The 15,206-nt window shown below is 44.5% G+C and overlaps 1 long non-coding RNA gene across 1 annotated transcript in view; it reads right to left on the reverse strand.

Moving 5' to 3' along the window:
• The window catches only part of LOC117874449, a 91,212-nt gene that overhangs the window by 21,110 nt on the left and 54,896 nt on the right, over positions 1 to 15,206 (reverse strand). The gene's annotated exons all lie outside the window — the stretch shown is intronic.

Raw genomic sequence — 15,206 nt, forward strand, 5'->3', positions numbered from 1 at the left:
TTTCATCCATTTCTCAGCAAATCATAAAAGCTGTTCTTGACAAGCCCTTCTTTGTAATACCAGTAATCAGGAGGACACAGTACATACTATTGGCCATGGCCCCTCACTGAAAATACCCTGCAATCTTACACGACAACAAAAGCTCCCACTAGGGCCAATGGATGGCAGAGTAAAAACAGAAACCAAAGGCTTCAAATTGCACAAATTACAAAGGTAGAAGAACTGAAAGCAGCATGCCACTAAAAGCCATCTGCCATCTTGGCCCGCCCATGTGTCCCTTCTCCCAGCAGTGTTTTATATTAGTAATGATGTCTCTGTATTATGTATGACAGTGTCTCTGCTGCTTTGAGCAAGCAATAATACAGCTCCTTCAGTCTGGTGCATGGCATATGCACACTTAGCTTGGGAAGCGAAAGCTTCTAGTTCGCACATTGAGGCAACTCTCTCTTTCTGTACATAGTACAATTGCAAGCCAACATTCCTTTGTTTATTTTACATTATCCAAATCAAATATAAATTAGATATTAGACAGAGGAAAGGGCCATGCACATTAATGCCATAGTCTGATCATGCAGGCTCCTGGGACCTAACAAATGTTTTGTTTTCACTTTTTTAATTATGTCATTACTAATTTTAATAAGTGAATGGTTTTCTACCTATAGAAGAGGCTATGGTTCATAAGGCTTCTCCAAGCTAGTTCTGAGAAGGGTTTTAAAGTAGGAGAACGCTAAGGAAGGGAATTCCAGCCACGGGGGCAGTATGAAAGAAGGAAAAGAGGTGGAGGTGAAAGGACACTAGTTCGCCTCCCGGCTAACAGCACAGGCTGAGAAAAGAAGGCAGGGGAGAGTCAAAGGAGACCAGAGCAGAGATGAAAGAGGGAGCTAGGTGGTGGAAGTTCTTGATGGTGAGAACAAAGCACATGAATAGGATTAGGATGAGAATAAAGAGACAGTGACGGGATGTTAAGAGGGGCTGATTTGGGTGAGACACATGTTTTTGCAGCAGAGTTTGGTAAGGACTGGAGGGGAAAGAGATGAGTTTGGGGAAAGTTGGCGGAGGAGAACATTTGTAAATTGTACAAGAATGTAACCCACACCTGCAGTTTGCCAGATTCTGGAACTTCGGACTGAGCCTCTAGGGGGTTCTACCCTCTGAGCGACCTACAACAATAATGGCAACCAGAGCCATCTGTCACCATTTCTCAGCATGCTTGGAGTCAGGAGTAAGGCAGAATGGACACAAAAACCCTGCTGAAACCAATAGGGAAGCTATTGCATGGGGTGACCTGGACCTACTCAGCCCCTCAGTGGCACGGGACAGCCTGACTCAGAGACTTGTTTTAATTTCAGTTTTGAGTTTTCCAGGGACTTGGAGGGAGCTGAGAAAGAAGCAGAACAGCTCAGGAAGTCTCTGCTTAACTCCAACTCCCCACAAAGGGAGCCCGAATTGCTGTGGGATCTAGTGCATGGGTCAGGCACGTCTAGTCCTGCAGAGACTAACATCCAGAGTGGCAGAGATCCAACCTGATACCAGCTACTGAGAGCCAGCAAAGACCTCTGCAGGACTCCAGACCAGGCAGACAGGAGAGCACTCTGCCCCACCCAGAGGCAAAGACGTTGTAAAAGAACCTCCTTTTTTTCCCCTTTGTTTAAGCCAGCAAAGGTTCACAGCACAGCAGCACTCGTCTCCAGATTCATCCTCAGCATACCATCTGCCTCGGAAGGTGCAAAGGAGAGAGCTGGCGGTTGGGAAGAGTTATGAGTGTTGGGGGATGGGAAATTTGTTGCTGTGTTAGAACTTATTAGTTAACTCTAGGCTTTCCTTCCCCAGGTCCTGCTCACAATAAAGTCCCCTTTGTATTATATTGTTGTCTTTGGATGTGTACTTTCTTTGCTGGGGTTTGTGTTGAGGTACTTTATTGTTCCTTGTTTTGTACTAGGTTTTATACTCCTTGCCAGCAGTGGCAGCATAATTATTTTTCCCAAGGGATAGCACCCCAGGCACAGTGGAAAGTCACCATGGCTGGAGACAGCAGCTGTCATTAGAATGAACCCAGGACCCACCCATGTGAGGAGAGGGGAGAAGCCATTCCAAGTGGCAAGCACCAGGGAGGAATCCTGAGTCTCACCTTAGGGGTGGGGCTACAAGTACATGTATGTATTGCAGAACATTCACAAAATACTCTACAACTTCCACTTACAATGGATCCCACTTTGATACAGCATGGCTACAAAATCATTATAGCTGGGGTATAATGGATGTCCCCACATTCCACAGTGCTTGGGGTTCCAAGAGTCGATAGGGGCTACAGTCTATAGGGACTTATTTAGTAGGTGATCACATACATCTTTGGTTATTTGACACCTGAAGATGCTATGCTCCATAGAGTGCACTTCCCCTGCCTTTAAAGCAATTACTCCATCAGCAGTTACAGAGAGTACCAGGGTGCAAATGAGACTCCGGCACTGAATTACAATTGGAACATTTCCTCCATGAGTGTGTTCTTACCTTTCCTGCCTTTCTGGAAAGTATAATTTTGTGTTTCTTTATCAGAGGCTGAACGGAGCCACAAAAATCCCTTTTAGTCAAAGTGATTTCATCGCTTTTTCTTCCAAGGTTGCCCAGTTGAAGAGCTAACATCACAATGCTTCTCCTTCACCTGAGGTCAAGCATTAATAATGCTAGACAAAGATAGCAAGTCAGTGCAACCCTAAATAAGTTTCCCTCCCATCAACGATTAATAGTCCACCTGCAGAGATTGCCTGAAACTCAATTAAAAATGAATGGAAAACTTAAAAAATCCTGCTCCTTTTCAAGGTGTAGCACTATCCCGAATACATTCTGCTGGACAAACGTGGACTTTACCAGAGAAACTAGGGGTTACTTTTCCAGGGTCTGGGGTTGTTGAGATCCAGACTTTTAGTATGGGCCCATCTCAGGCGGGATCACACACATGTAGACCAGAGAGACAAATTTCCTAATGATTACAGAACTAGAAACCAGAAGTTCAAGTTCTCGGTCTGTCATCAACACCATCTCACGCAAGTCACATTATTGCATTGTCTTAGTTTTCCCATCTGTATAATGAGGACAATAATACTTCCCTGTTGTTTATAGGTATCAAATTACAATTTATGGGCCTCACTATGCAGTGATTATTATGGAAATACTATAGTGTAAACGATCGATAGATTAGCCTGATGGGTTTGATTTGTTGATGCTTGTGCCAAGACAGAGAATGGTCAGGGTGAACTAGAGGTTTCTAGGTGCTTGAGTTAGTTCAAACTGAGATTGGTGCTTGTGCAGTTAATAAAATTAGTGTGCCTTCTCTTGCCAACCAACCTGATTCATGAGTGCTTATCAAACATTATACGGTCTGAAAAGTTATATTGCACCAAAATGGGATCCATCATTTTCTCCACATCCACTGGATTTGCAGGAAAAGTTCACAGAAAAATGGTGGTAGCATAATCTCCAATTTGAAAGCTTTCTCATCAATGACAAAACAATATTCTCAGTTTTAGATGCAGCCATGCATTTTGGCAAGTTAAGCTAAATGTGTCCAACTGTAAGGCTATTAATACACCATTTGGATGGTATACATTTAAATATGTGACATTTAGTATTGCTTCTCACAGGGTACTTCAAAAAGTGATTGTACAGTGTGGGGGGATTACAAGGTTGTGACATTATCATGGCTGTGATTTTAATGTGGGATAGGGCCTTGTAGAAACAATCAAAAAATTAGGTGTCCTCCTGCTTTCTGCAAAAACTTATCTACCGCTGATATTAAATGGTCAAAGATTGGTCTAACAGAAGTTAATTGTATTGGACATACATTGAGCAAAAATGTCTTAACTGTTGATCAAGGTAAAATAAATGAAATAGTTGAAAGGTAAAGTGGATCTACAGGAATTAATGGGATGATAACTATCTGACAAAATTCATTACACTCTATTTCCTTTTAGTAAATTATTAGAAAATGATGTTGCCTGGCATTGGGAACAGACATAAATAGGTATTTAAGCAGTTTAAAAACTCTAATCACCAAGCTTCAAAATACTATGAGTTAACTAAGCCTGTTATCTTGTCAGAAGATGCATCTTCAAAAGGATTAGGTGCAATGCATATGCAAGAAGAGCTGCATTTTCATCAAGATCCCTAAACAAAACAGAAAGATCAAGGAGGAGATGTTGGCACTTGTGTACAGTTGACTTATGCCCAACAACATTTGTTTGAGAGAGGAAAGATACATGCAGAAGCTGATCAGATATTACTTGAAAGTTTGCTTAAACACACTTTGCTTTCATCACCACACAGAATCCATCACGTGATGCTAAATCGGCAAAAAGTGTGAACTGTAAATTTGGTAAGGAACAGTACATGTACCCTTAGCATTACAGTAAACAGATAAATCTTACCTGAAAATGATGCTGATGAATATGAAATTCATGCAGTGGTGCAGAATTCTTATTATTTCAAAATTAGCAGAATTCCAAACCAAAACACAGAGCGGTCCAGCTATACATAAACTGTCATTTGTTTTACAAGGAAGGCCTAAAGAAATAGCAGAGGTAGGCTTCAAAATAAGACCATATTAGCCACATAAAGCAGAAATTAGTGAGAACAACCATCGTGCTAAATGAAGGAAGACCAGTTGTTCTATAATTTCTGAGAAAAGAAATGCTCACTAAAGTACAGAGCACTCATCTACGTAATGAAAAATGTAAGCAAAGGGCAAGAAACTATGTTCTAGCCTGGGGTGAGTGCTTAGATAACAAAGTAGCTCATTGTGATACATGTAATTGCTTCCAAAGAGCACAGGCAAAATGCAAGGTCACGAAGTCCTAGAAAATTCATGGAAAAGGCTAGTAGGAGATTTAGTTGAAATATGTTAAAGAATTTACAGTAATTATTACTCATTTCATGGATGTTCCAAAACTAACACGTCAAGTATAATGGCGATTATCCACATCAGGTTATTCTATATAGGTTCTTACACCATACTCAGCACTTCTAGTAGTTCATTGAGCAATGTGATTAAACGTCTGTCACATGCTTGTACACTTACCCTCTCCCATCATGAAAACCAGGGAATACTAGAGATTCTGATTTATGAAAATAGGCCACAATTCTCAAGGGCAGAATTTCAGGAATTCATTAAAACCTACTAGTCTGAGCATGTCACCTCCAAACCAAAATACACACAGAGTAACCAGGTGACAGAGGCATTCAGACAGTTCAATGTCTCCTAAAAGTTACTGTGAAAGAAAAGAAAATACTGGGCTTGAGCCCTCTTTTCGTTTATTTGTGAAAGGGCTCTCCTGCCACAGGCACACAAACACACACACACACACACACACTTCAGAGGAAAAAAAGGGGGGGGTTGGGGAAGTTTCTTCTTGTCTTTTATGTTAGAAATTCAGATCCTGACTGGAATGGAAGACTCTGACTCTTGAAGTGCTACTCAAACAACAACATCATAAGAGTCAGGAGAGGGAGCTGAGCAATGGAGAGGGAAGGAATATTTTAGTCAGGCTGCCTAAAAATACAGTTTTATTGGGGTTTTATTAACCACAATGACTAATTAGCATGTTGAAAAAAAGGACATTTTTGTTAACCCTATTCTTCAATTGAAGAATTGGCGATATACGCGCCCTTGAGACTCCCAACAAATACTCCAGCAAAGCCAGGGAAGAGCAGGGTTGACAGCCTTGATATTTATGAAGGCAAAAAACAAGCAGAAAAAAATTCCCCCACTTTCCAGGCCTTCTCTTGTACATCACAGAAAAGCAAAAAATCTAGCTCACAGAGAGGCGAAGAGAATGAATCTGCATGTTGAGGAGGTTAAATGCTAGATGTTGTATTAGAAATTTGTGTTGCACAAAGCAAAATAGAAAATCCACAGAAGATATTGCTCAACAGTGATTTCGGGTTTTGCTTTGAAAAAAAAAATCGTTTTCTTGGGGATCCCATATGTCTTATGAAAATGCATAGTATAAACTATTCTAAGAGAGCACTAAAGCATTCCCAACGTTCAACAGCACTCTAGCATACAGTAGGTCCACACCACAGCTTCTACAAACAGAGAATGTTGAGCATGCAAATTTCTGCCATCTTCGGAAAAGAGATACAATGCTCCCAGAGTGCTAAACCTTCCAGACATCAGTCTGTTCCTCAATACTGATAGGCACTGGAAATTGTAGTTCTTGGAGAAAACATAAGGAATAAATGCAACTGTCTGCCCCAAATTCAGGAGCATTTAAAAGAAGGCCTCCTTTTCCTCTTCTGCTTGCAAGCATAGGGTCACAGAATATAAACATTAAAACAGCAGAGAGCTATTGTCTGGAAAAGGAGGTTTACAGAAGAGATACCTAGTTGAGAGAGAGAGAGAGCGAGCGAGCGAGCTATATTTTAACTACAAGGTTAATGCCCTGGTTGTGGGGATTCCACCAGGAGGCAGGGGCATGGAGTATTTTTTAGAAACAAAATCAACATTTCCACATCAATGAGTTATGAGCTGCCATTGCAACCTCTATGTATTGATCCTCATAAACAGCAGTAGCTACCATATATATCTGGTAGATCTGCTACCATGAAGCTTTATAAAATCCTGTTCATCCAGCAAAACACACTTTAAAAACAAATGAAAGACAGAAAATTAAAACTTTGTCTCATTTTCCAGCCCATTGGAGAACTTCACTTATGATCAGTGGAGAAAAGAGTCCCACTAAAAAAAACTAAGGACTGAAAATAATGGAAGACCCCCTTGTAGGGATGAGAGGGTAGTGCTATTATTTATATCATAACAACACCAAGGAGGCCTCAGTCAGACACTAGGTGTGTTAGGCACTGCACACACACAAAATGAATAGACAGTCTCTGCCCCAAAAATGTACATTCCAAGTGTAAGCCCTGTGGCCTGAAGCTTTAGAGGGTAAAGAGCTCTCTGTAACATTCCCAGCTATTGGGGAATATGGAGAAAGAATGGTACAGACAGAGCTTCTTTTGCATAATCTTTCTAACCAGAATTCCTGGAGTCACCATAACTGTACACAAACTCAGAATTGGTTGGGTGTGGTGGAACTGACCAGGAAGAAGGGGAATGTGTTCCTACCTTGAAACAAGGATTCTGCTCAGAGTTCCTATATATTACTGGTTCCCCTTCACTGAAGATCCTGGGCCGTTGAGAAGACTCTGACAGAGCGTGATGAAAAGAGGGTTCTTTGTTGAAGCTGCAGATGACAGCAGCAGAGCTGGGTGAATTCTGGTGAGGTCCTGCCTACCCATTTGTTACATACAGCTGAAAACACTCTACCTGGGTTAGGTGGTGGAGCCTCAAGACAGAACCAAACAGCATTTCCCAAGAGGCCAGAAATAGGCCTGCCTGAGTGCGCCTCACAACTCTGGCACTGTGCTACCCACTGACACCAAACTGTGGATGTAAGATGGGGGGACATTGGCTTATTGGATTTTCACACTGGCAGATGGGAAACAGAGTTAACAGACTACAGCCAAAGTTACTATGGGAGCATGTTTTATTTATCATGCTTAGAGATATATTATGGCTATGCTTTCCCAGGTTGATGCTGTATTCCCTTTTTTCCCCTAATAAAGTTTTCCTTGATTCAGGCACACTCAGAACTTGCAGCTGGGGAAGTATTGCCTGGTAAGTATACCCAAGTGGGGGTTTGAGCTGGAGGTGTTTGTTAGTTTTAAGAGGGACCCCTAGTTGTTTGAGCATAGCGCTCACAGCTGCTAACAACACCTGGCAAAAGGGTTCTACAAGTACATGGCAAGAGACACTGGGTGGAAACAGACAGCCAGGGAAAGCATAAAATAACAAGAATATTATAGGTAATGCACTCTCTGTAACCCATTCAGACCTTAGAGTCTGCTGAGACAGCTAACAAGGGTAGTTTCTATGATGTGGACTGTTCTCCACTGGGAACTGAGCTAAGTGAGATCATCAACATATTTCACATAGACTACCAGAAACTCACTGAGTGGTAAATGACTAAGGCCTGGTCTACACTACGAGTTTAGGTCAAATTTAGCAGCGTTAAATCGAATTAAGCCTGGACACGTCCACACGACAAAGCCCCTTTTTTTTTTTACTTAAAGGGCCCTTTAAACCAGTTTCTTTACTCCACCGCCAACGAGGGGATTAGCGTTAAATCGGCCTTTGCGGGTTGGATTTGGGGTAGTGTGGACGGAATTCGACATTATTGGCCTCCGGGAGCTATCCCACAGTGCTTCATTGTGACCGCTCTGGACAGCACTCTCAACTCAGATGCACTGACCAGGTAGACAGGAAAAGCCCCACGAACTTTTGAATTTCATTCCTGTTTGCCCAGCGTGGAGAGCACAGGTGACCACGCAGAGCTCATCAGCACAGGTAACCATGATGGAGTCCCAGGATTACAAAAGAGCTCCAGCATGGACAGAACAGGAGGTACGGGATCTGCTCACCATATGGGGAGATGAATCAGTGCTAGCTGAACTCCGTAGCAGTAAACGAAATGGCAAAATATTAGAAAAAGTGTCAAAGGCCATGAAGGACAGAGGCCATAACAGGGATGCACAGCAGTGCCACGTGAAAATTAAGGAGCTAAGGCAAGCCTACCACAAAGCCAGAGNAAATCGGCCTTTGCGGGTTGGATTTGGGGTAGTGTGGACGGAATTCGACGTTATTGGCCTCCGGGAGCTATCCCACAGTGCTTCATTGTGACCGCTCTGGACAGCACTCTCAACTCAGATGCACTGACCAGGTAGACAGGAAAAGCCCCACGAACTTTTGAATTTCATTTCCTGTTTGCCCAGCGTGGAGAGCACAGGTGACCACGCAGAGCTCATCAGCACAGGTAACCATGATGGAGTCCCAGGATTACAAAAGAGCTCCAGCATGGACAGAACGGGAGGTACGGGATCTGCTCACCATATGGGGAGATGAATCAGTGCTAGCTGAACTCCGTAGCAGTAAACAAAATGGCAAAATATTAGAAAAAGTGTCAAAGGCCATGAAGGACAGAGGCCATAACAGGGATGCACAGCAGTGCCGCGTGAAAATTAAGGAGCTAAGGCAAGCCTACCACAAAGCCAGAGAGGCAAATGGAAGGTCCAGGGCAGAGCCGCAAACATGCCGCTTCTACGCGGAGCTGCATGCGATGCTAGGGGGTGCAGCCACCACTACCCCACCGTGTGCTTTGACTCCATCAATGGAGAATCACGCAACAGGGAAGCAGGTTCGGGGTACGAGGAAGATGAGGATGAAGACAATGAAGATAGCTCACAGCAAGGAAGCGGAGAAACCGGTTTCCCCAACAGCCAGGATATGTTTATCACCCTGGACCTGGAACCAGTAACCCCTGAACTCACCCAAAGCGTGCTCCCAGACCCTGAGGGCACACAAGGGACCTCTGGTGAGTGTACCTTTGTAAATATTACACATGGTTTAAAAGCAAGCATGTTTAATGATTAATTTGCCCTGGCAATCGCGGCCAGTACAGCTACTGGAAAAGTCTGTTAATGTGTATGGGGATGGAGCGGAACTCCTCCAGGGACATCTCCAGAAAGCTCTCCTTCACGTACTCCCAAAGCCTTTACAAAAGGTTTCTGGGGAGGGCTGCCTTATCCTGTCCGCCATGGTAGGACACTTTACCACGCCAGGCCAGTAGCACGCAGTCTGGAATCATTGCATAACAAAGCATGGCAGCATATGGTCCCGGTGTTTGCTGGCATGCAGACAACATCCATTCCTTATCTCTCTTTTGTTATCCTCAGGAGAGTGATATCATTCACGGTCACCTGGTTGAAATGGGATGATTTTATTAAGGGGACATTCAGAGGTGCCCGTTCCTGCTCGGCTGAACAGAAATGTTCCCCGCTGTTAGCCATGCGGTAGGGGGAGGGGTGAAATGATCATCCCAGAGAATTGGGTGTGTGTGTGTGTGAGGGGGGGTAGTTGGCTTTGTGCTGCATGTTAACCTGGAAACCGCAGCCCCTCCTTTTACATTGCAAACCCATTTTAAATGGCCAACCCAACGGGTGTTTGGTATGGGAAATGACGGTGCTACTGTTTGAAACCATTCCCACATGTTAAGAAGGTTAAAAAAGCCAAAAGACTGTGGCTTACCATGGCTGCCTGCAAGCTGAAATCTGTTGACTGGCACTGCGTGAGTGATCTCTCACACCAAACCGGCGGGCCCTCAATATAAGAGGAAAAATGCGACCTTGTAACGAAAGCACATGTGCTGTGTAATGTGAACAGCAAAATTTAACGTGAAAGAGTGTACCCATTGTTCTCTAAAATGTGTCTTTTCTTAACCACCTCTCCCTTCTCCTCCACCAGCTGCAAATGTTTCTCCTTCACAGAGGCTAGTGAAGATTAGAAGGAGAAAATGGCGGACTCAGGATGATATGTTCTTGGAGCTCCAGATGTCCTCCCACGCTGACAGAGCACAGCAGAATGCGTGGAGGCAGTCAATGTCAGAGTGCAAAAAAGCACAATATGAACAAGAGGAGAGGTGGCGGGCTCAAGAGAGCAAGTGGCGGGCTGAAGAGGATAGATGGCATCAGCTTGCTGACAGAAAGCAAGAGTCGATGCTCCGGCTGCTGGAGCATCAAACTGATATGCTCCAGCATAAGGTTGAGCTGCAGGAAAGGCAGCAGGAGCAGAGACCGCTGCTACAGCGCCTGTGTAACCAACAGCCCTCCTCCCCAAGTTCCATAGCCTCCTCACCCAGACGCCCAAGAACACGGTGGGGGGCCTCCGGCCACACAGTCACTCCACCCCAGATGATTGCCCGAGCATCAGAAGGCTGGCCTTCAATAAGTGTTAAAGTTTTAAACTGCAATGTGTCCTTTTCCTTCCCTCCTCCCCCACCCCTCCCAGGCTACCTTGGCAGTTATCCCCCTAGTTGTGTGATGAATTAATAAAGAATGCATGAATGTGAAGTAACAATGACTTTATTGCCTCTGCAAGCGGTGTTCAAAGGAGGGAGGGAGGGTGGTTAGTTTACAGGGAAGTAGAGTGAATGGGGAAGGGGGGGAAGACAGAGGGTTCATCAAGGAGAAACAAACAGAAATTTCACACCATAGCCTGGCCAGTCACAAAACTCATTTTCAAAGCTTCTCTGATGCGCATCATGCCCTGCTGTACTCTTCTAACCGCCCTGGTGTCTGGCTGCCCGTAATCAGTGGCCAGGTGATTTGCCTCAACCTCCCACCCCGCCATAAATGTCTCCCCCTTACTCTCACAGATATTGTGGAGCGCACAGCAAGCAGCAATAACAATTGGAATATTGGCTTCGCTGAGGTCTATCTGAGTCAGTAAACTGTGCCAGCATGCTTTTAAACGTCCAAATGCACATTCCACCACCATTCGGCACTTGCTCAGCCTATAGTTGAACAGGTCCTGACTACTGCCTGTGTACAGCTTCATGAGCCATGGCATTAAGGGGTAGGCTGGGTCCCCAAGGATAACGATAGGCATTTCAACATCCCCAACACTTATTTTCTGGTCCGGGAAGAAAGTCCCTTCCTCCAGCTTTTGAAACAGACCAGAGTTCCTGAAGACGCGAGCATCTTGTACCTTTCCCGGCCATCCCACATTGATGTTAGTGAAACGTCCCTTGTGATCCACCAGGGCTTGCAGCAGCATTGAAAAGTACCCCTTGCGGTTTATGTACTCGGTGGGTTGGTGCTCCGGTGACAAGATAGGGATATAGGTTCCGTCTATCGCCCCACCACAGTTTGGGAATCCCATTGCAGCAAAGCCATCCACTATGACCTGCACGTTTCCCAGAGTCACTACCCTTGATATCAGCAGGTCTTTGATTGCGTTGGCTACTTGGATCACAGCAGCCCCCACAGTAGATTTGCCCACTCCAAATTGATTCCTGACTGACCGGTAGCTGTCTGGCATTGCAAGCTTCCACAGGGCTTTCGCCACTCACTTCTCAACTGTGAGGGCTGCTCTCATCCTGGTATTCTGGCGCTTCAGGGCAGGGGAAAGCAAGTCACAAAATTCCATGAAAGTGCCCTTACGCATGCGAAAGTTTCGCAGCCACTGGGAATCGTCCCACACCTGCAACACGATGCGGTCCCACCAGTCTGTGCTTGTTTCCTGGGCCCAGAATCGGCGTTCCACGGCATGAACCTGCCCCAGTAACACCATGATTTGCACATTGCTGGGGCCTGTACTTTGTGAGAGGTCTATGTCCATGTCCATTTCCTCATCACTCTTGTTGCCGTGCTGCAATCGCTGCAATTGCCTCCTCGCCTGGTTTTGCTTTGGCATGTTCTGGCTCTGCATATACTCCAGGACAATGCGCGTGGTGTTCATAGTGCTCATAATTGCCGCGGTGATCTGAGCGGGCTCCATGATCCCAGTGCTATGGCATCTGGGCTGAAAAAAGGCGCGAAACTATGTCTGACGGAGGGAGGGAGGGGCGAGTGACGACATGGCTTACAGGTACAGGGAATTAAAATCAACAAAGGTGGCTGTACATCAGGGAGAAACACAAACAACTGTCACAGAGAATGGCCCCCCCAAAGATTGAACTCAAAACCCTGGGTTTAGCAGGCCGTTGATGTCACGGAGGGAGGGGGAAGCAAATGAATACAGAACAAATCTGGTCCATCTATTTTTTACATCTTAAGCTGGCAGCAGACGGTGCAGCATGACTGATAGCCATCGGCATCTTCTGGGTGCTTGGCAGAAAATGATGTACTACGACTGCTAGCCATCATTGTCAAGATGGTTCAATAGGACTGCCGGCAGGACTGAGTCTCCAGGAGACAAAACATGTCTGCCCAGGTGCCTCTGATCGAACTCACTGAGGAATATGACGGTGACGGATATCAGTCGTAATACACCATCTACTGCCAAAAGGCAAGGAGCTGCTGCTGTGTAGCAATGCAGTACCACGTCTGCCGGCACCCAGATGACATATGGTGATGGTGAGCTGAGCTGAGCTGAGCGGTCTCCATGCTTGCCGTGGTATGTTGTCTGCACAAGTAACCCAGGTAAAAAGGCGTGAATTGATTGTCTGCCATTGCTCTGACAGAGGGGGAGGGGCCTGACGACATGTACCCAGAACCCCCCGCGACACTGTTTTTGCATCATCAGGCATTGGGATCTCAACCCAGAATTCCAATGGGCGGCGGAGACTGCGGGAACTGTGGGATAGCTACCCACAGTGCAACGTTCTGAAAGTCGATGCTAGCCTCGATACTGTGGACGCAGTCCGCCGATTTAATGCACTTAGAGCATTTTATATGGGGACACACACAATCGTCTGTATAAAACCGATTTCTATAAAACCGATTTCTATAAATTCAATCTAATTTCGTAGTGTAGACATACCCTAAGTCACAATTGATTTAGAGTCAACCTAGAAGGGATGTAAACAGTGTCAGTTACACAGTGATGAATGGACAAAAGAGAGAGGGAGGGCGAGTTGGTAGAAGGTAAATCAACTTCCAGGAGGTTGTAAGATACAAGCAGGACCTCCCTGCTTTGATTTAGACCTCGATTAATTGCCTTTTCTACACCCTTGTCCTTCTACTCCCTTGGTTAGCAACTTCCATCTCTTTCCCTTGCTGGCATCCAACACACATCCTCTCTGAATTTGGCCCCAGGATGGATCCAAACCAGTGACCAAGAAGTGAAATGCTTCTAATTGTATTACTGATACCTAGAGCCACTTAATCCCATTTCCTTTAATTTGACGAAAATACAGGAAGAATGAAATCAAAAGTGAGGATGACACCCCCTTATCTTGCTCGTGAGTTTGTTTTGTCAAGACAAACTTCACAGGTTTGGTTTTTCACGTTCTTGAGTTATGCTGTGGAAGCAGCTCTAAGGAGAACTAGAAGCCTGTACTATTTACAGTAATAGAAATTAGTTTGCATTTCTAAAAAATAAGAGCACTCCACAGAATTACTGTCATTGCTATAGTACCTTTCATCCCAAATGAGCCCAAAGCCAAATATAAACTACACCCAGGAATCGCTTCACTCACCACTGAAATGCAGCTGCCTCTGGGGTTGTACACAACATCTCCATGACAATAGTTCACGATAACACTATAGAATGCTTTTGGAAGAATGTGAGGAATATTCTGTTCAGTTGAAACTGCAAGGGGAATCTAGAGTAGACAAAATATAATTACCCTACATTATGGTTGGTCTGAGGTATAAACCATACTTCTGAAAAATGCCATGGGATCTTTAATTACCACAACTGTGCAGGACCTTATGTCTTAGCTGAAAAATAATTCCACCAGCACAATGCCCCCTATATCATGCTGGATCTTTGGTGCAGTATTGACTCAAAAGGGAGAGAAACACTTATTTTATCGTGGACTACAGCCCACTTCTTCGGATGCATATGAAATTTGTTAGTCTCTAAGGTGCCACAAGTCCTCCTGTTCTTCTTTTTGCGGATACAGACTAACACGGCTGCTACTCTGAAACTTATTTTATCATTAACCTGACTTCATCAGCACCCATGAGAAGTTCATCTTACAGATCTATTCCGCAAGGACCAAACAGGCCCAAAGAGCACCCTTCAAGGCGGACTGACTTTAAAAGGAGAGATATCAGCTGAACTATGGTCTTATATATAAACAGAAATTAAGTCTGTTGTATATTAAAACATCAATACAGGCCTGGACAGTAGTATTCACAACAGAGGTATGAAGTGAGCCATTCTAGTATAATGTTTTGTGCTTTGTTTGCACCATTATTATATGTATCTGAAGTTTGTGGTTTATAGCAGTATTTGCAAAGTGCCCGTTAGTGTTTGGGAATGTGCAGATACTGGCTATGTTACAGGCATAGAACAGGCAGAGTCCGAGGTACAGGACAATAGTAACTAGAGAGGGATCAGGCTATCCGTTTTCCTGCAAGCACAAGATGTAATCCCAAGAGCCATGTGGAGCTGAAGGAAATGTTTCTATCCTAAAATTTTCACTCTTTCATTTTTGGCCCTCAGCTTTTACTTTTCCAAAAAAATTCAACTAAAATGATCATTTTGACAACAAAAACATGAAATTTCACATTGCAGATTTGGAATGTTGCATTGCAAAGCCACTTGTAACTCAAAATAGGCCCATTCTCATGGGGATAAGGGGGCCCAAGTTTAAAAAGAAAAACTTCCATACCGTGAGAATGTGTGCGAGCAAAGGAAATGGACTGAT

Source organism: Trachemys scripta, chromosome 3 (genome assembly GCF_013100865.1).
Source record: "Trachemys scripta elegans isolate TJP31775 chromosome 3, CAS_Tse_1.0, whole genome shotgun sequence".
Lineage (NCBI taxonomy): Eukaryota > Metazoa > Chordata > Testudines > Emydidae > Trachemys > Trachemys scripta.